Here is a 20,747-nt window from a genome sequence, read left to right as displayed (position 1 = left end):
GGCAACTGGGGCTATAAATGCCTGGGGCCATGTACAAATAGTTGGCTGGTGCTGCCTGGCCCTCCACTGTGGGGTACTCATTTCTTCTTGCTTTAATCCCTCCTTTCCTCCACAAGCTGTCTGTATGACTTCTTTCCCACTCCGGGGCTTTCCTGGATGTCTCTTTTAACCTGATGTCACCTGGAACATATGGAAGTGCCCACTGTGACTGTCCAGGGCTCTGGACTCTGAGTCCCATGAGGGTTCATCTTTCCTGCCTAACTCTTCCATGGTTTTCTCTTCTTTTTGTTGGAGTTAGAGAATCAGGGTGAGCTCTCCCTAGAAAACAATTGTGCATGGCCTTGTGTTTGAGGCACCTTACCCAATGCAGTTGCCCAGGCTCTTCAACATATGGAAACGTGCTCAGAGTGTGGTGTAAGGTGTGGGGTAAGTTGGATCCCCAGAAGCCCAGGGCAGGTGGGGATATTGTGGCCAAAGTCCGCCCTGCCAAGATGGTGGTAGACTCAACAACAGCACTGGTCTGGACCAAAGAAGTGTCAGAGGCAAGCTTCAGGGAGTGGAGATGGGCACTGCTAGGGGAGCCACCCCCTCTCCTGAGTTACCTTCATTTGTAGGCTACTCAGATTAGGGTTTTTGGACATCCTGCTAATTTCAGCCTAAATTGTTACGGACCTTTAATGTGCCAGGCACTATACTAGGTTCTTGGGAAACAGCAACCAACAAGAGAATCATTGTTTCTGCTTTCATGGAACTTAGAGTCAAACCTGGATACAAATGTGAGGATGACAAGTCATGATACGGTGTGGCAATACATGCTAGGACTGTAAGAGAATTACTGAGTGCTACAGGAAGTAGAGAAGACTTTTTGGAAGATGCCATGTCTCAACTGGGACCTTTGGAATATTTTTCAGGCAGAAAAAGAAACATCTTTAAAGATCTGAAAGAGAGGGTCGGCACATCCCAGAATGTAGAGTAAGGATTCAGAGAGCTGGGTTAGAAAATCTGCTGCATAATACAACTTCTGATTCCTACCAGGTGGGAAAATCAACTTAGCCACGTATGGAGCTTCTTCCAGGTACTGAGCACTGAGTTAAGTATTGTCAGGAACACCAAGATGGGTCAGACAGGACTGCTATATTTTATAACCACATAGAAAAGACATCTATTACCCATATGCTTGAGGAGAAACACATTTCCACCCTCTCTGGGGCTCTACAGGGAGGGACTGCTCTTTGTTAGAATGGTCTCACCTGCCTCCAACACCTTCTGTCCATTAAAGCAAGTCCTGGACAAAAATTCTTTGTTTCCATGAACATCCAAAGTTAGAGATGTTGTGCTCAAATACCACCAGCTGGCTGTTACAGCCTCCTAGTGAGGTGACTTACACCCAGTTCTTGTTCTTCTGTGATCAAAGGGCCTAGAGGCTTAACAAGCATGGCTGGGCTAAAGGTTCCAGTTGACATTATTTGCCACCAGGACCTTCCTCTTTTGCTTCCAAGATGTTTTTCCGACTGTGCAGAAAACTTCTTTCTTCTTTCCAATCAGTCCACATCCGTTTTCCTCCACTTACATTTCAAAATAAGGTGTACCTATTCCAGGAAGATTGCCCTGATCGATTCTCCCCATCATCCTGAGATGGTCAATGGCCTCTATCCCATAATAATTGATGTATTTTACGTATGATGCATTCCGTCATTTGTGAAGTTTCGTTTTGCAGTTTCCTCAGTGGAACTTGTATTTTCACCTTTGCTGCTGCTTATGCAGTTTTGAGACCCGTACACCAGGTGGTGGTAGTTTCCTCATGCTCTGATTATACATTCTGAATAATTTGCAGAGGAGGAAAATGGAAGGGGAGAACTAATTTTTAATCAAGTACATTTCATGTGCCAGGCCGCTGTCCAATGGCTGATTTAATCATCAGAAATAATCTATATGAGGCAGATATTATTGTTTTCATTTTCAAGTTAAGGAAGCTAGATTTGTCGGGGGTAAGTAAAGTAACTTCCCCAAACTTACCATCCTTCATGATGAAGCTGGAATTGGTATCGGGTCTGAGCCCTCCAGCTTTGCTTTTAAGATGGAGGCAGGTATGTCTTTTCTATGTGGTTATAAAAACATTAATGAAGTCAACCACCATTGCGGAACAACTGTTCTAACAACACCTCAGTATGATTTGGTATTTCCTTCACTAATTCTTGAATTGTGATAATCCAGGTATTTGCAGGTGGGCCAAAAAACCGACACGAACAGTTCTTGGAAGAAGAAGAAAAGCTTTTAAATCATCTTCTATCCCAAATGTACATGTTTCCTCGTAACCAAGTTCTCTGTAATTTCTATTCTTTCTCTAATATGCCATTTGCTTTACTCTGAGGAGTAAATTTCTTCTCTCAATGAGTTGACAGCTGGGAGACTTGAGTTCTAGACCCAGGTAACTGAGAATATTTCTTGAAGTATGTCTTCTCTTTCCTCTGGGTTTCAAATCCCCATTTGTGAAATACAGTGGTTTTAATGACACCATTGCAACACTCCTCGGTATCTGGTTGATTATTTCGCCGTTCTATAGCCACCACTTAATTCATTCAACAAATATGAAGACATGGCACCACCAGGCACTGCCTCTTCTGAAGTTGGTTCATGTGGTACTTAATCAAGTTTCCTGTAATAGAATTTGCTTCACAACTGAAAAATCTCTGGATAACTTACCCAGGTCCCCCAACTCCAGTTTTGGCACTTTGTCACTTGCCTGGTGAACATCTTCCTTGTGTTTTTGGTCATGCTCAGACCAGAGAGAGTATGTATGTATGCATTCGTTCATTCATTCATTCATTTCTTACAGTTATGCTCTCTATTCTGCAGCAGGAATGTCTGTAATTCTCATTTCTTCCCTGTCATTGGCTATGAGTTCCCATCCTCTGGCTTTTTCATGGGACTCTTGAGCATACCAAAGGGATCAACTGCCTCAATGAAGCGTTCCACTGACCATGTGCCAGTCTCTGTGCCAGGCGCTGTAGAAATTAGATGTGGTTCTTTGCTTTCCAGGGGCTCAGAGCACAGTGGAGAAGAGAGATGAGCAGACAGCTGAGCATAGCACTATCAGAGAGTGCCACAACACGGGGGTTGTGTAGTGACTGTGTGCCTCAGAGACAGTCGTGAGAGCTGCAGTGAAATCTGCTTGGCCTGTGGAGAAGCAGAAAGGATCACGATGGCTTCAGGAAGGGGACACGGGTGCTGGGCTGTCAGAGGAGATGAAGCATTGCTGACCAGGTGAATAAAGTGTGGAATGGCTCTGAGTCACCTGGGAGGTCTGATTAAGGCCTGTGGCTTAGGCTGGGTATCTATGTCATGTGAGTAGATGGGACAAAAACAGATCTATATTATGAATTTGCTTTATTTTCTGTCAAAAGGAAGGATATTCAAAGTGATGAACACCTCAAATACTGACCTGTTCATTACACATTCTATGTATGTAACAGATGTCATATGTACTCCATTAATGTGTAAAATATTATTATAAAATATTATAAAATAGTTATTTTTACGTAAGAAAAATAATCACAACCTCTCTTGTTTGAAAAATCACAATCAAGAAACATTCTGCTCCCAATATTTTATGTCACATTACTTCCTAGTCACTTTACAAAATTGACACACGCACTTAAAAAAAGATAGACACTGACAAGAAAAACCCCTATATTCTTCATAGGTTCTGATATGCCATGCAGATCATTCTGTAATAAGATATCAGTAGGAGAAGAAACTTTATTGAGCACGATTCTGAAAACGAGTTGTGTTTTCAGGTTCCCTTGTTGGTCCTCGGCATCGTGTTAAGGGGAAGGGCTTCAGGTGATGAAACACCGGAGACCAATTTGGCAGTTCTGGCTGAGCTACGACCTCCTGCTTGACTTGACTCCCACACAAGGCTTTGTGTCTAACCATGCTCAGCCTTAACCCATTCTGGGCTCTCTATGGATGCTGTTCAGCTGGTCCACTCTTCTGTAAGATGAGGGGGCGGGTCTGAGCTCCAGTTTTTATAGCTGGGGAACAGAGGCAGAGAGAGAGTCCAGGAGACCCCTTCAGGGAGGGGCACACGCAATGCCGGGGGCTGGGGGCTATGCAGAGACTGGAATGGGCTCTCAGGCCTCCAGTTCCTGGGTCATAGTACTTGGGAACCATGCAGCCAGTGGGACTCACTGAGGTCCATCCTTCCTTTATCTAAGTCTTGCATGAAGGCCAAAGTGTGTAGTGAAGCCATTAGTCCTCAGGTATGGCAGTTATTACTTCCTCCCTTAGATACCCTGAGTCACTTAGACACCCTCAGCCTCAGTTTGCTCATTCTCTCACCTTAGAGGGCTCCTGTAGGGTTATACAACATAGTGTCCACGTATGCCATCGTGGAGATGGAAATTTTGTCAGTTTTATTAATGGGATTTGTTTGAAAAAGTTTATTAATGCAATATGATTTTTTTATTAGCACTTTATCTTAGTTAGGTGTATGTGTCAATTTTATAAAGTGACTGGGAAGTAATGTGTTATGACTTGAAATATTATTGGGAGCAGCATATTTCTTGGCTAGTGATATTTAAATAAGAGGTTATTTTTTAATAAAAATAATCATTTTTATTGATATACAATATTTTACAGTATATAAAATGTTAGTAACAAGATTGAAATACTAAATACAAAGTTACATTTTCTGAATATTAAAAAAATCATAAAAGTATAAAAAAAAACACTGGAAAAAGTATTTGCATATGAAGACTTCATGTCTTAATTTACATAGGAATCTTACAAGAAAGCACGAAAAAAACAACACCCCAATCACAAATGTGCAGAAGACATTAGCTCAAAATTGATTCAAATAAAATAAAAATACCAACAATTAATACACATATGAAAACATAGAACCTCACTGGTGACAAAAGACATTTGAATTAAAATGAGTTCTTCATCATTTTTGCTTATCATATTGGCAAAGATTTTTTTTCATTATTATACCAAGCATTTGGGAGAGCAATTTAGTTATGGTGTATATGAGACATTTTGTTACATACATAGAATGTGTTATGATCAAGTCAGAGTATTTGAGGTGTCCCTCACTTTAAGTATTTATCATTTCTATGTGTTGAGAATAACTCAAGTCCTCAGTTATAACTACTTTAAAAGATACAATTGTTGTTCACTGTAGTCTCTCTACTGTACTGTCAAACTGTATGTTCATACCTATACTTCTTTTTGTCCCCCCTCCTACCTACCTACCCTTCCCTGCCTTTAGTATCTATCAAAAATAGCAAGTTTTGATTATAAACATAATACATGTAATTCACAGAAAACTTTAGGAACTTTAGAACAGATCCCACCAAAAAAATTCTGTGCTGCCATCACCCCATGACCAACTTCCACTTTCATGTGAAGGTGCTTGTACTATTTAATGACTTGCTTGTTTCATTTTCCTCTAAGGCAAGGAGCACTTTGCTGTAACAATATTTGCTCTGTAACAACACTGAACAGCTGTGCTATCATTTAACAAACACTTAGGTTAATTCCTTTTAAACTTCTTAAACACAGTGCTGCAATAAGTATATTTATAGCTAAATTTTTGTATTCATCTTAAAAATATTACATTAGGATACATTCCGTAAAATAATATTATGGCCCAAAGGTTTTCTTTTCTTTTTGATATTTTGTTTTCTGTGAATATCTATTTTCTGTTTTCTGGTTCTAGCAGGAGCTTACAAATAGCACATTTTTTCCAACCTCTCCCAAATGCTTGGTATAATAATGAAAAAAAATCTTTGCCAATACGATAAGCAAAAATGATGACGAAGATCTCATTTTAATTCAAATGTCTTTTGTCACCAGTGAGATTCTATATTTTTATATGTGTATTAATTTTGCTATTTTTATTTTATTTGAATCAATTTTGAGCTAATGTCTTCTGCACATTTGTGCTTGGGGTGTTGTTTTTTCGTGCTTTCTTGTAAGATTCCTATGTAAATTAAGACATGAAGTCTTCATATGCAAATACTTTTTCCAGTGTTATTTCTTTTATACTTTTATGATTTTTTTTAATATTCAGAAAATGTAACTTTTCATTTAGTTAGTATTTCAATTTTTTTCTTTATGATTTCTGCTACACAAGGTTCTTCCAAAGCTTCCAAATATTTATTAATATGTTCTTCAGATTATTTAACAAAGTCCAGTAGTGGTTTACCTTCTAATACAGTCGGCTGTAATTTACCTAGAATTTATTTTGGTGTATAGTCCTGAATCTTACTTGATTTTTTTCAGATGGTTATTAGATGATTTCATCACTCAGTGAATAATTTATCTTACCTTCACTAATTTTGAATGTCACCTTTAAGTAATTCTATTTTTCTTTTCCTTTTGTGAGATAGAGTCTCGCTCTATTGCCAGGCTGCAGTGCAGTGGTGTGATCTCGGCTCACTGCAACTTCTGCCTCCTGGGTTCAAGCGATTCTCCTGCGTCAGTCTCCCAAGTAGCTGGGACTGCAGGTGTGCGCCACCACACCCAGCTAATTTTTGTATTTTTATTAGAGAGGGGGTTTTAGTATGTTGGCCAGGATGGTCTCAGTCTCTTGACCTTGTGATTTGCCTGCCTCAGCCTCCCAAAGTGCTGGGATTACAGGCATGCACCACGGTGCCCAGACAAGTGATTCTATTTTTATTTTTATTTATTTATTTTTAAATTCAGGATTTTATTTATTTATTTATTTTGAAATGGAGTCTTGTTCTATTGCCCAGGCTGGAGTGCAGTGACACAATCTTGGCTCACTGCAACCTCTATCTCCTGGATTTGAGTGATTCTCATGCCTCAGCCTCCTGAGTGGCTGAGATTACAGGTGCTCACCACCACACCAAGATAATTTTTGTATTTTTAAATGAGAAAAACATCTTCATTGTAGAAGTGCATTACTAACTTTTTCAGTGTTATAAAAACCATGTTTTTAGTTGTTGGGATATATGGAAATGGTGAGAACAGTTCTAGGAAGGAAGGCAGAGTAATGGTAGCAGTCATAAAAATGTTAACACAGAACAGACTGAAATCTCAGCAAAGACCCAAAATTCTACTTCGCTGGTTCTGACAAGTTCATCACGCAAGGTCTATCTGTTAGAAGTACACTGTTTTCTTCCTTGTTGCCTTTATTCTAGCAAACATATATTGAGTGCCTACTTCTGGACTAAATTCCAGAGGGGACCGAGACACAAATAAAAGATAGTCTCTGTGCTTGAGTTTCTCGTGAACTGGTGGGGAAGCATATTATCTGGGAGGGCTTTTAGCTCCAGTAAACAAAATGCTCCACTAACAATGGCTTCAACGAGAAGTATGGTGGAATGCAACTGCTAACGCTAGCTTAGCGGCTTGACGATCACAGGGCTCTGGGCTGTCATCTCTTGGATGTTTTTGGTCTTCTCTCTGTTTGCTGCAAAAAAGTTGCAGCTGCTCCATTCATCATCCCCCCATTTTCCATGATTGGAAGCAGGGGACATTGAGCAATGTGTGGCAGCAGAGTTTCTCTTCATGGTGCTTCCCTCTTATCATAGAGGAAAATCTTTCCAGAAACTCTCTAGCCAGCTTCCTCTCTCATCTCATAGATCAGAAACTGGTCATATGCCCATTCTTAGACCAGAAGCTGGGTCCACTTCCAGATGCCAATGCATCTCTGGCTATACTAAAGAAAATTCTGGGTCGGGCGCGGTGGCTCACGCCTGTAATCCCAGCACTTTGGGAGGGCGAGGTGGGTGGATCACAAGTTCAAGAGATCGAGACCATCCCGGTCAACATGGTGAAACCCCGTCTCTACTAAAAATACGAAAATTAGCTGGGCATGGTGGCGCGTGCCTGTAATCCCAGCTACTCGGGAGGCTGAGGCAGGAGAATTGCCTGAACCCAGGAGGCGGAGGTTGTGGTGAGCTGAGATCATGCCATTGCACTCCAGCCTGGGTAGCAAGAGCAAAACTCCGTCTCAAAAAAAAAAAAAAAGAAATTTCTGGTTCTGTGACTAAGCGGGCTGACTTTTGAAGAGGCCAGTAATAGTGTCTGCTATAGACAGATATACACATATACAAATCTCTCTCTCTCTCTCTCTCTGTACACACACACACACACACACACACACACACACACACACACGTGCATGAGCCACGGTGCCCGGCCAAGTGATTCTATTTTTGTTTTTATTTATTTTTTTAATTCAGGATTTTATTTATTTATTTATTTTGAAATGGAGTCTTGTTCTATTGCCCAGGGTGGAGTGCAGTGACACAATCTTGGCTCACTGCAACCTCTGTCTCCTGGGTTGAGTGATTCTTATGCCTCAGCCTCCTGAGCGGCTGAGATTACAGGTGCTTCTGTAACACATAACATATACATATGTGTCTGTGTGTGTATACATATGTATATATAACATGTATGTATATATACACACATACATATATATATTACATTTGTGTATCTATATGTGTATATATATATATACATAGTACTTTTTTGCATATATATATGTGTGTGTATATATATATATGCAAAAAAGTAAAATAAGTACTTATAGAGGGATTATAATATCTGTTGTGCTTCCTGCTGCCTTAGTACACCTAAACCCTCTGAGTCTCAGTTTTCTCATCTGTAAACTGGAGAAATTAACAGCTTTGCCCAGATACAGGGCTAAATAAGGGTCATTTTAGATGAGTGCTTTGTAAAGCATAAGGTGTTAAACATCATTCCTTTAGTGTCTTAGTGCAAACACTGTCCTGTGTGGGACAACCTATGTGGCCCTGCTGATCTGCTTGGCATGGTGAATTTGGGCATGGAAGTGGGGCAAAGGGCAGGGCCTCAACAGGGTTGGGACCAGGGTCAGTTTCGGTACAAAGCTGCGACACTGAAAGCAGCTGGAAGCTGGTCATTACATTTCTGTGCACAAATCCTGGGCCAGATCAGGAACTGGGAAAGTGAAGGTTTTCCTTATTGGCAGTGGTCTGTGTATGGTGTCTACTGACCATGAGGAATGAAGCATTCACATGCATTTGCTTGATGCTTTCTCTTCGGGGTGTGGCCTCCCCCAGGATAGCCTGTGGGTGTTCAAGTCCTTCCCCAGGCTGGAGAGAGTAGTGGCAGAAGACTCGCTTCCCCTCAGGCAAAGCACTGTAGCTCAGCCTTTAAAAACAACTTGGACAGGAGGAAAAATTGAGTTAGTTGGAATGGGAGGTCTGTCAAGAGAGGATTCAAAGGGGGACCTTGGTGATGAAGTTCAACCGTTTCCTTTTTGTGGGTGTAGGAGAGAAATATTTCTGAATTTGCCCTGACCTTTTAAACTTTAGCCTGCTTGCTAAGATGGTTGAAGCCCAAGTTCCTCTTCTAACCACAAAAGTCCTTTGCTTTCTCCCTGGAAATGTGGAGCCCTGCCATTACCCACATCTGCCTGAAACTCCCCTCTGTAAACCTTGCTTGAACCTTGGTTCACATTTAACCAACACGCTTCCATTTACTGAGGCAGCTTGGTAAACAGACGGCCCTGGGTGCAGTTAATAATCTTGTCATTTTAACCTTGTGGTCTTTTATATCTACCTCACCCATCCAGTTAAATTAAATTACCATCAGTCTCTTCCCCACCAGGGTGAAGATTAATGGGCCTTCAGCTGTCCCCTTAGAACACATGTGATTGTCACGTCCTGAAGAGAAATGCAGGGGCTAATAAATTATGCACTGTCATCATGGAGGCTGGTGGCAACCCTAGAGTCCTTCTCAGTTCCCAGGGTTTTTGAGCTAGGCATATGCAGGTCAAGGATGGGCAGTACTCATGGATGTCGATACTTTCGAGAGGTGCAGGAGAGGCTGGGGTACTGGGACCATAGGAAGGGTGTAGCCTGTAAGCAGTTTCTAATAATGAGGCTCTGGGAGAACTGGAGGAGGTAGGTAGATTCCCAGAATGGATGACCTCCAAGTGGTTTCTAGGGAACAGCTACTCATTGGTACTCCCTACCCCAGTGACTGGGGAAACATGGTTTCACCTGTCCTAGGAACTCGTCTTCTGATTCCTCAGAAGGCTGGTTCCCTCTGCCTTTTAAATGTGGCTTTCTTGATCCTACCAATTCATTAAATCCTGAGTCCCCACCTGGAACCTGTGGGACTCCCGGGAGTTTTCCAAAGAATCGCCACACCACAAGCTCCTAACTGGGCTTGCAAAATGTGTGGTGATCAAGTGTTGATGTCCCCCCAACACTCACCTATCCCTGCCCTCTCCTGACCCATTGTTGGGAAAGCACAAAATCATCAGTGGAAATAAACCCATTTCTGTTTTAATAGAATGGATTTGCTTTGCAGTTCTCCATTCTTCTCTTGATGGATTGAGTTCTAAAAGGACATAAAAAGTTTTAAAATAGAAATCTTATTGATACCAAATATCCTTTCTGATGTCCCTAAGTAAAAGCAGTTGGTAAAGCGATTCTCTTAATTCAGTCTGTGCAGTTGAATGCCTTTCCTCATTTCCTCTCTTGATTGTTAAATCTCAGGAAAACGCTGACCTTGGCTAATGACAGCTCTCAACCATTTCCTCTGCTGGTTGAGTCTCTCTGAAGGGGAAACTGGTTCCTGCAGGGAAGCAGCCTTCAGTTACAAAACTGAACAACAACTGGATATTACTTTGTCCCTTACTCATCAGCAAATAAATAATATGATGATATTTTAATTAGAATGTTCCTAATACTGCATTCTGAGGAGCGATGCTCTTAATACTATATTCTGAGAAGCTATGTGACATTGAGTAAGTGATTTTGTTTTATTTTTGGCCTTTAGTTTCTTCATATGTTAAGTGAAGATAGGAAGACCTGCCATACTGCTTCACAGTTGGGTTAAAAACGTTGTGAAGTCCTATCTGGTCACAGCATCCAGTGCTAGTGCGATAGATGGAGATTTTGAGGAGCTGTCTTCAGTTCAGGGAGTTAGTGGCATTTGAACAGCAGATAGCCTTGTACGAAGTGGTTAGCATGCATTGTCTTACGTTAGTTTCAACATTACCTGTTTGTTGTATGTACGATTCTTTTACATAATATTAATAACTTTTATTGTTTTCTAAACGCCAAGCATTAGTTTAAGCAATCTACATGTTTCAACCCATTTACTCTTGACGTGAACCTTGTGAGGTATAGGCACTGTCCTGATTCCATTTTACAGATAAGGACATCAAGGCACAGAGATGTTAAGTGTCTTGCCCAAGGTTTTACAGCAAGTAAAGAGCAGAGCTGGGAATCCAGTGCAGGTGGTGAGGCTCCAGAGTTCTCACTCGTAAGATGCTGCATTATACGCTTAGGGTAAACCAGACGGTATTAAGCGAGAGACTCAGATCCTAGCTCAAATCTCAGGCTTTTTCTCTACCTGTACTACTACTTTACCCAATATCCAGGGCATTTATAAATAGTTTAAAAAATCATTATGGAAACTATATGTACAGATGGCATATAAACACACTTATCTCGGTATATTTAGACAATGCCCCTCAAATATGTTTGTACTAAGAATCCAGAAGACACTCCCAATTCTGATTAGAACAGGGAAAAAAAGTGATAAAAGACCCAACTGGAGGCTTCACCATCTTGACAGTCACCATTTATGCTGAAATGTGCACTGTTTTCAGCAAGAAGTATGATCCTGGTTTTCAAAGGTCAAATAAATCACCTTTAAAGTCGTGAAAAGGTAAACAGACTGATGCCTGGGCAGCTTTCCTGAGTTTATGAGGTCTTCTGGCAACAGGGATATACAAAAGCCCCATCAATCACCCCCTCCCTGCCCCGCCCCTGACTACCACAGCATTTATTTCTAGGGGAGATCACTCCACCATCCAGGGTAATTTTCCCTAAAACTATTATTAGGAAATATTAAATTAAATGAAAATGGAAACCCCCAGAGAAAACATACATTTACAGAAAAGTACTTTCCCTCTAGCCAAATTTTAAAACTGTAGCTGTGATTCAAAGGAGGCTGAGAGCAAGGTAGGAGCATTGGGATGGGGAGGGGGAGGGAAATGCGGGGAGAATGGTAAGAAAGAGGAGTGGGGAGGTATCTAGGGCAGGCAAGCATGACATGACATAAACAAAAGAGTTGTCGCTGATGAAAAATAATTTCACAGTGCTTTGCAAGGCATGCTTGCCTGCCAATCATTTTTCACATGGCTAGTATCATCTTTTAAGGTCTCTAAAAGGGCTCTACAAGCCTTCTTTCAGCACATTCTTAAGTTATATACATATATAAAAAACTCACTGTAAATCTATAAGTCATCCTGGAAATGACTATTCCGTACAAGAAAATAAATGTCTTTTAAAGACCTTTTCATCAGAGCACTTAAATTCTGTGCTATTATTTCACCGTCATGTAATGAGAGCCTGCTTGGTGTAAACAAAACCCTTTAAAGACATAATTACAGTCATGTCTTGCAAGCTGCTGAGTGGATCCTAGACTGTCCAGCCATATTAAAGTCCATGTCAAGACCCTCAGTGATGTAGTCGCTCCTGTTTTCCTTCTGGGTGTAGTAACAGCTCAACACAAGCCTTTCCTCTTAAAGAAGCTTCCCCAACCTTAGATGTGCTGTTGTGAACTCTGAATTTCATGGGAACATTTGTGGAGGAGGCATACTGTGTGCTTTTGAATTTGATAAGAATCTGACTTTAGAATTTTATTTGTTAATTCATTTATTTTTAAGATAAGACAGATAAGGAAAAAAGTTGGAAAGAAAGATGAAAACTCAATTTCTTTCAACTCTTGCTTCTTTTGAAATAAAATAATGTTCTACTGAATCAATCTCATTTAAACTCGATTTTTTTTTTTCATGTGAACTTAGCCTGGGATTTGTCCAAGTCAGGCTGGAGAGACCACCAAGTGTTCTCATCAGCCAGAGGCCTGATTGTGGTCATTTATTATAGTCACTTATCTGATAGTAGTTTCATTATCTATGATAGTTTTACAGGGACAAAATCCACCAGGCATCCAATGGAGTATATAAACATGTTACCTTGTGGCAGGGTGTCTGTTACTTACTGTCAACACTAACTGGCCCTAGCCACCTATCTGCAGCTTATATGAAGTAACGATGAGTTTAATAAGCTCCAGTGAAAGCTGCAATGTAAACATCACATCAGGAGCGTTTGCCTTGTCAGGCCTCTTAAACAAATAAAGGTGATGGAGAAGTACAAACAGAACAGGATTGGAGCCTAATGAGATTCCATTGCTGCTTCACTGCAGACCAAGTTATCATTACAGACAATGCATTAGAAGGGATGTCGTCTAGAAAACCTCTTCAACTGAAGTTCACCCCAATTTCTGATTTTGGGGTGGCTTGGGTGAATCTACCATCCATTTGGGGGCAAATGTGTACTTAAAATGGCAAATGTACTGATTTCTCAGGATTCTTATCTTCAGAAAATATCTAGTACAGTAAATCTCTTGGTTTTGAGAGCACCACGTTGGACATTATACAGCCACCATTGCATGGACCTGTTTTTTATTAGAAAAAATTTATTTATGGTGGACAGTAGGCTTCAGTTTTAATCTACTGGAATAAAACCACAAACTAAGCCATTAATCGAGGCAATGCATGTGGCCTCCACAAATCAGTCTATCCAAAGTTATTTTTATGTAGTGCCAATCCATAGCTGTGCCTACAGGTAGATATGTGGCTGTTTGCCTATCCTTACAACCTTAGCTTGGAGGAGGATTGAAGGTTCCCTGTCCAAGCGGGCAGAACTTTCCTTGCACTCATGAGGAGAGGGGATTGTGACCTGAAAGACATACAGGAACACTGACTTCCCCAAGTTCTCTCTCCCTGGCTTTTTCAAAGTCTTCCCTGATTCCTGCTAGTAGGGATTCATTTCATTCTTCTGGTATTAAAGTATTTTTTCTCTTTGACTTTAAAATGTAAACAGCTCTAGGGAGGGGAGTATTTTATTTTTATTTTTTGTTTTTGAAACAGAGTCTTGCTCTGCTGCCAGGCTGGAGTGCAATCTCGGCTCACTGCAACCTCTGCCTCCTGGGTTCAAGCAATTCTTCCACCTCAGCCTCCTGAGTAGCTGGGACCACAGGTGCATACCACCACACCTGGCTAATTTTTCTTTTGTATTTTTAGTAGAGACGGGGTTTCACCATATTGGCCAGGATGGTGTTGATCTCTTGACCTCATGATCCGCAGGAGAGGAGTATATTAATCCCTTATTTACAGAATGGTTAGTATTACAACAATCATTGGAAGATCCAGTGCTTGAATCCCAACTGAACACCCACTGCTAGGGTAAGACTCGAGGCAGTTCCCTATCTTCTTTAAGTCTCAGTTTCTTCATCTGTAAAATGAAGATGTTGCTGCCTTTTATGCCACCATATTTTTGAGAGCAGGAACTAGTACCAAACAGACAATTGATGTGTGCTACGATTATTAGCTCAGCATGTCATGATTAGTTCGATTGTCTAACTCTATCCTGACAGAATGAAACATACAACAGGGGAAATGTGATGGGGAAGATCAGAAGAGAAACTCTTCTGTACAAGTTTCTCAAAATGTAGTCTGCAGAAAATATAGTTCCTTTCGCCATCACATTAGGTGTTATTACAAAAGAGGTTGATGGTCCAAGGCATCTGGGAAAGTAAGTTTTAATAAGCTTTTCTAATACAGAACTTTTCAGAGCCTTTAATAAAGGAATGTGATGAGGAAATTCTCTAGGAAGAGGATCTAATATACAAACTTGCTTAACTATGACTTCTCTTTTTCGTTAATAATTTTTCAAAGATAAGTAGTCCTTAGAGCTCACAGGTGGAAATTCTGGCCTAGAGCATCAAGTTTTGGATAGAAAGCACAGGGCCTGGTGGTCCTCTTTATCCAGAGTCTAAAGTAGCCAGGGGTAGAATATGGGTAGAGTTGATGCATGGTAGATGCCAAAAGTGAGGAGCAGTACCTTGGAAGGTGAGATAAAAAGGAGCTGAAGGCAAACACTGTCTTCTTTAGAGTTATAATTAGGCCAGTTTAGTGACCTGGGTTAAATTATTGGAAACAGGTCAGCAACTCCTAGAAACCACCCATAGGGTTATGCATGACCTCAGGAGAGAAATGCATTTGGGAAAAAGTGGAATAGATGAGTTTCGTTATTGAAGGATTTCTCCTTGGTGGGTTTTGTGAATCTCTGAGAAGGGCACACAAACCCTCTAAGGCATAGTTGAGTGAGAAGCAAAAGAGAATAAAGGGGATGAGGAAGCAGGGAGAGAAAGAAGAAAAATGAAGTGAGTTAACTGGGAACTGTGGAGAACATGGTGGGCTTTTCAGAGACCTCACTGCTATCATTTCCCTGATTGACTCCTCTACTGGCATGCGAGCTTTGCATTATTCCTGCTCCAGCTTGTAAGTATAGTTCCTTGGTCAACAATCTTGAGTGTGAATGGCTCAGTGAAAAACTGCCCTAGCCAGTAAAGAAACCCTAAAGTTTTCTATGGGGCACTGATGGGCTGGGGGTGGAGAATGCCATGGTGCTGGATACAAGGCAGTTAGTTGCACAGTTCCAGGATGGAGAGTGGCCCTTTGGATGCACTAGTCTGCTTCTGTGCGGCTTCCAGGCACAACCTCAAGACTCACAGGACTTGGGGTAGAAAGAAGGAAAGACCTTTTATGTGGCAAATGATCAACTCCCTAAGCCTCAGCTTTGTCAGTGCCTAGAATGATCTTTGACCTGTTGTAGCTGCTTAGAAAATATTGGCTGAGTTAAATAGGATAGTGCGCTTTGAGAGGAAGATGTCACCTACCCTTTTTCTCTCTATGGCTTTGGAGCATTGCTTCTCTCTAACTAAAAAAAAAAATGGAGCTGTACAAAATAATTCTAGGAATAATATCACTGATGAAGAGCAGGTTGGCCTTATTTTAGTAATGGAGGGATTCCCAAAAAGTAGGGTACAACTCAAAGTTCATATTTGCCCTGCATTATCATTGTAATTCCTTTTACTGTTCATTTCTAATAACTCTCTGATGGGCAGATATCTCAAACTCTTCCCACTCAAATATTCCCACCTCTCAATTTGTAAAACGTGTTATCAGAGAAATTCTTTGATAAAGTGATAATTCCTTTTAAATAATAAATCTTTAAAAGCCTGTGACCACTGAGGAGGTGATAAGTTAAGGACTTCTAGTGAGCCAGAGACCCCCAGGTCCCTGTGTTTTGTGGTATACAAAACACGCTAAGGATGACTCCCCAGGCCATGAAAAGGGACCTTCAGATAGAGTGAGCTCTTTACCAGTGTTGTGGATTGAGTTGTTTCTTCCCTTCAGTCCTAGTTGAAGCTTTAAACTATATTGTGACTATATTTGAAAAAAGAGCCTTTAAGAAAGTAATTAAGTTTGAGAGAGGTCTCAAGGGCCCTAATCCGATAGGATTAATGTGCTTATAAAAAGAGATACTGGAGAGCTGTACCTTCTCTCCTCTCTCTCTCTCTCTCTCTCTCTCTCTCTCTCTCTCTCTCTCTCTCTCTCTCTCTCTCTCTCTCTCTCTCTCTCTCTCTGCCTCCCTCCCTCCCCGTCCCACATCTCTGTCTCTGCCATATGAGCACATTGCAAGACAGGAAGAGGGTCCTCACCAGGAACTGAATCAGTTGGCACCTGGATCTTGGATGCCCTAGCCCTCAGGACTGTGAGAAATACATTTCTGTTTCTTAAGTCTGCAATCTGTGGCATTTTGTTATGGCAGCTTGGCCTGACTAGGACAAGGAGCAAAGCTGCAGTTTGCTTTTGAAGTTTGCCATGAAATAATCAATTCCAAAGACTCTCTTCCCATCAATGCTGGCCTTGAAGGACAACAGCTTGAATGGCAGTGGACCACACTGGGCTGCACTTTGCTTGGCTTTTCCCCAAATTCTTTCTCTTTTGTCATTTCAGAAGACACAGCACCATGGACACGTGCCCTTTTAGACTGTGAATAGCTTTTCCTCTCCATCTGTTTCCCCTCTTTCTCTAGTCCATTTCTCCACTACTTTCAATTATATCAACCCCCCTATAGGAAGCACATAGGAGAGATTGTGCCAGAGACATGTGGATGCTTTGATATATGGGTAACATGCCACGTTTTTAGACTGGCAATGAAAAAATATGTGTGGAGGCTCTTCCCTGACAAGTGGCAAACTACCCATCCTTTTTAGCAGGAAGCCCAGGCCGAGGTCGTGGTTTAAAACTCAGGAAGGACATCTGTGAAGACAGAGCTCAAAAAGCAGATGGTTTCTTGAGTTGTTGGGAAACTGAGTTGACAATTTATTAGATAAAAAGGTATATATTTATATATGTGGGGTATAAAAAGGTATATATATATAAAAAAATATATATATATATAAAACTCAGTTAAAAAAATTTATTTATAGCAGCAAGTATACACCATGCTCTGTAACTTGAATATAATTGAGCTTGACATTTTCTTGAGGGTCCTTGTATATTCTCAGGTCCTTTGTTCACCTCACCCTTGGTCGGGGAATTTGGTTGGTTGAAGATCCGAATCACGAGAAAAATGCCAACATCTCCAAAAGTTTTTTAATTTTAATTTTTTTAATGGCAGTGGACATAAATTCAAGATGGCACTGGATGCCTTCTGTTTCCGCATAAATCTCAGGTCAGGGTCCAAATACCTTATTTTTAACAGTGCAAATTGCTGACCCGTCTCTAGAGGACCAGAGTTTTCATCGGAATTCTCAGGAGCAGGGCTTAGGCAGGGGGAGGGAGAGGGGAAGACTCGATGTCCTTGGCAGCTGAGCTACCACACCAATTTAGACCTTTGAAGTCTTAAGCAATTAGCAGATCATCGTGCCATCTGCAGGCATTATTGGCTTCCCTGGCCACCTGCTGTTGAGGGTTCACTTTATTTGACAAATGGCAAATCAGACTAGGCTAAAGAACAGTGATGACTATTACTAGCTTCTCATTTACCAAGTGTCTACAGCAGGCCAGCTATTGTACACAACTTTTGTCTAAGCTTTGTAACAAGATTTAGCATTGTTATTTACAGTGTCATAGAACAATGTAGGCATTATCATTATGCCCATTTTTAAATTTATTTTTAATTAATTCAAAAATGTTTTAGATTAATAGTTTTTGGGGTACAAGTGGACTTTGTTTACAAGGGTGAATTATATAGTGGTGAATTCTGAGCTCTTAGTGCACCAATCACCTCAGTGTTCATTGTGCCTAATGTGTAGTGTTGTATTCTGAGCCTCCCTCCCACCCTTCCCCTTTTGAGTCTCTAAAGCCCGTCATATCACTGTATGCCTTTGCGTATTCCTAGCTTAGGTCTCACTTAGAAGTGAAGGCAAACATTTTCTGGTTTTCCACTCCTGGGTTACTTCACTTAGAATAGTGGCCTCTAGCGCTATCTAAGTTGCTACAAAAGATATTTTGTTCCCTTTAATGGCTGAGTGGTAGTCCATGGTGTGTGTGTGTGTGTGTGTGTGTGTGTATATCACACTTTCTTTATCCACTCATTAGTAGATAGGCACTTAGGTTGGTTCTACACCTTTGCAATTGTGAATTGTGTTGCTATAAACGTGTGTGCATGTGTCTTTTTCATAAAATGACTTCTTTTCCTTTGGGTAGACACCCAGTAGTGGGATTGCTGGATGGAGTGGTTGACCTAATTTTCAATTCTTTAAAAAATTGTCATACCGTTTTCCATAGAGTGTATTAATTCACATTCCCACCAGCAGTGTATAGGCATTCCCTTTTCCCCATGTCCATGCTAACATCTTTTGACTTTTTCCTAATGGCCATTCTTGTTGGAGTGATGTGGTTTCTCACTGTGGTTTTAATTTGCATTTCCCTGATGATTAATGATGTTGAGCATTTTTTCATATGTTTGTTTGCCAATTGTATATCTTTTTTTGAGAGATGTCTGTTTATGTTTTTAGCCAACTTTTTAGTGGGATTATTTGTTTTGTATTGGTGAATTGTTTGAGTTCCTTATAGATTCTGTGTACTAGTCCTTTGTTGGATGCATAGTGTGCAAATATTTTTTTCCCGTTCTGTAGCGTGTTTGTTTGCTGATTATTTATTTTGTGGTCACGCCCACTTTTAGATGAGAAAACTGAGGCTCAGAAAATGACTTGTCCAAGACTCTGTGGCTAATGAGTAACAAAGCTGGGATGAATGCACCAATCTACTTTTTCTACCCTGACACATTGCCACTGTAAATAAGCTAAATGACCTGTACGTTATTAGCCATTTTTAAGAGTGCATGAAATAATCGAAAGTCCTGTTTTTCTTATTCTCCAAAGTTTGCAGACCTTATGGAAATAAGATACACTTTTATAAGTATAGCATAAGAATATTTACATACAATAGAGACAATTGCCAAGTCTTAGAGTCTAACAATACAGGTACTGGCAGAAGGGTACAGAGCATAGGGTGAATAAAACTCACTGGGTCTTGGGAACTGAAAGCCATGTGGTCACACCTACAAAATTTAAATTCTGTAAGGGCAGGGACCTCATCTTATTCACTAATGTACAATGATGTAATATACACAGCAGATGTTAAAAAATTAATTATTAAATGAGTAAGTATATGAATATAGATGATCTAGCTGATTCTCCCATCCCCTTGATAGCATTTTACTTGCATGAGTAACATTTACTACAGTACTGAGCTAGTGCTCACCCTTTCTGTGTTTGTGGTCCATTTAAAAATATTAGAAAATATTTGGCTGTATGCTTGAGGGGATTGAATGTTTAAAAACCACATTTGATGAGCTAGTAATAATTACTATACAATTACTACTATAGTACAAACAAAACAGTGTTTGAATAAGCATCCACAATTTCTGGATACTTTACTTACTCAATATGCAGATATTCTTGGTTACACACTTGGATGCAACTCATCTCCCATCTCCTAAAAATGCCAGACACTTGTTTTCCCAGACTGCTCTGAAGCTAGGACGTGGCCATATGATTCAATATTGTCAAATGATACTTTAGGGAAATGTGACTCTGAAAAAGAGACTCATGGCACATTCTTTGCTAAATGTTACCATGTTTACCTGGGACTATGGCAGCCACTCTGTATCCATGAGGATAGATGCTTAAGGACTATGTCAATGTTCTTAGTTTTGGAAATTGAAAAGATGGAATGAACCTGAGATTTAAGGATATAATTGAGCTGCTGAATGAATCTTGGAATTTCCTTTGTCAAGGCATTTTGTTATGTAAGATAATAAGTGTTCTTATATTTTATCCTTTCTATCCTTTATCCTTTCTGCCAATAATAGACAGAAAGTACCCTTGGGTACTTTTGCTGTTTAAACAGAACTATTTGTGTCCCAGTAACATTTTCTTATATGACATTTTCTAGTAATGTGATTTTTCTATGGTGCAAGCTTGATACTGTTCCTTCGTTACACAATATTGTCTCTCTGTTCAGCTCAGTGATTTTTTTTTTTTTTTGAGATGGAGTTTCGCTCTTGTTACCCAGGCTGGAGTGCAATGGCGCGATCTCGGCTCACTGCAACCTCTGCCTCCTGGGTTCAGGCAATTCTCCTGCCTCAGCCTCCTGAGTAGCTGAGATTACAGGCACACGCCAGCATGCCCAGCTAATTTTTTGTATTTTTAGTAGAGACGGGGTTTCACCATGTTGACCAGGATGGTCTCGATCTCTTGACCTCGTGATCCACCTGCCTCGGCCTCCCAAAGTGCTGGGATTACAGGCATGAGCCACCGCACTCGGTACAGCTCAGTGATTT

General features: G+C 40.6%; 1 long non-coding RNA gene across 4 annotated transcripts in view; it reads left to right on the top strand.

The window, feature by feature from the left end:
- Positions 1 to 20,747, top strand: part of LOC144580346 (uncharacterized) — a 62,581-nt gene that overhangs the window by 8,061 nt on the left and 33,773 nt on the right. For 2 of the 4 annotated variants that reach the window (XR_013529681.1, XR_013529677.1), the window contains one exon: positions 3,040 to 3,433. The exons of the other annotated variants lie outside the window; for them this stretch is intronic. This is a non-coding gene — a long non-coding RNA (uncharacterized LOC144580346). Of the gene's footprint in view, positions 1 to 3,039; positions 3,434 to 20,747 lie in introns of those variants that run through there. 4 annotated transcript variants of the gene reach the window in all.

Source organism: Callithrix jacchus, chromosome 19, assembly GCF_049354715.1.
Source record: "Callithrix jacchus isolate 240 chromosome 19, calJac240_pri, whole genome shotgun sequence".
Lineage (NCBI taxonomy): Eukaryota > Metazoa > Chordata > Mammalia > Primates > Cebidae > Callithrix > Callithrix jacchus.
Note: the sequence above shows the minus strand (reverse complement) of the source record. Positions and strands in the feature narration are given on the sequence as shown.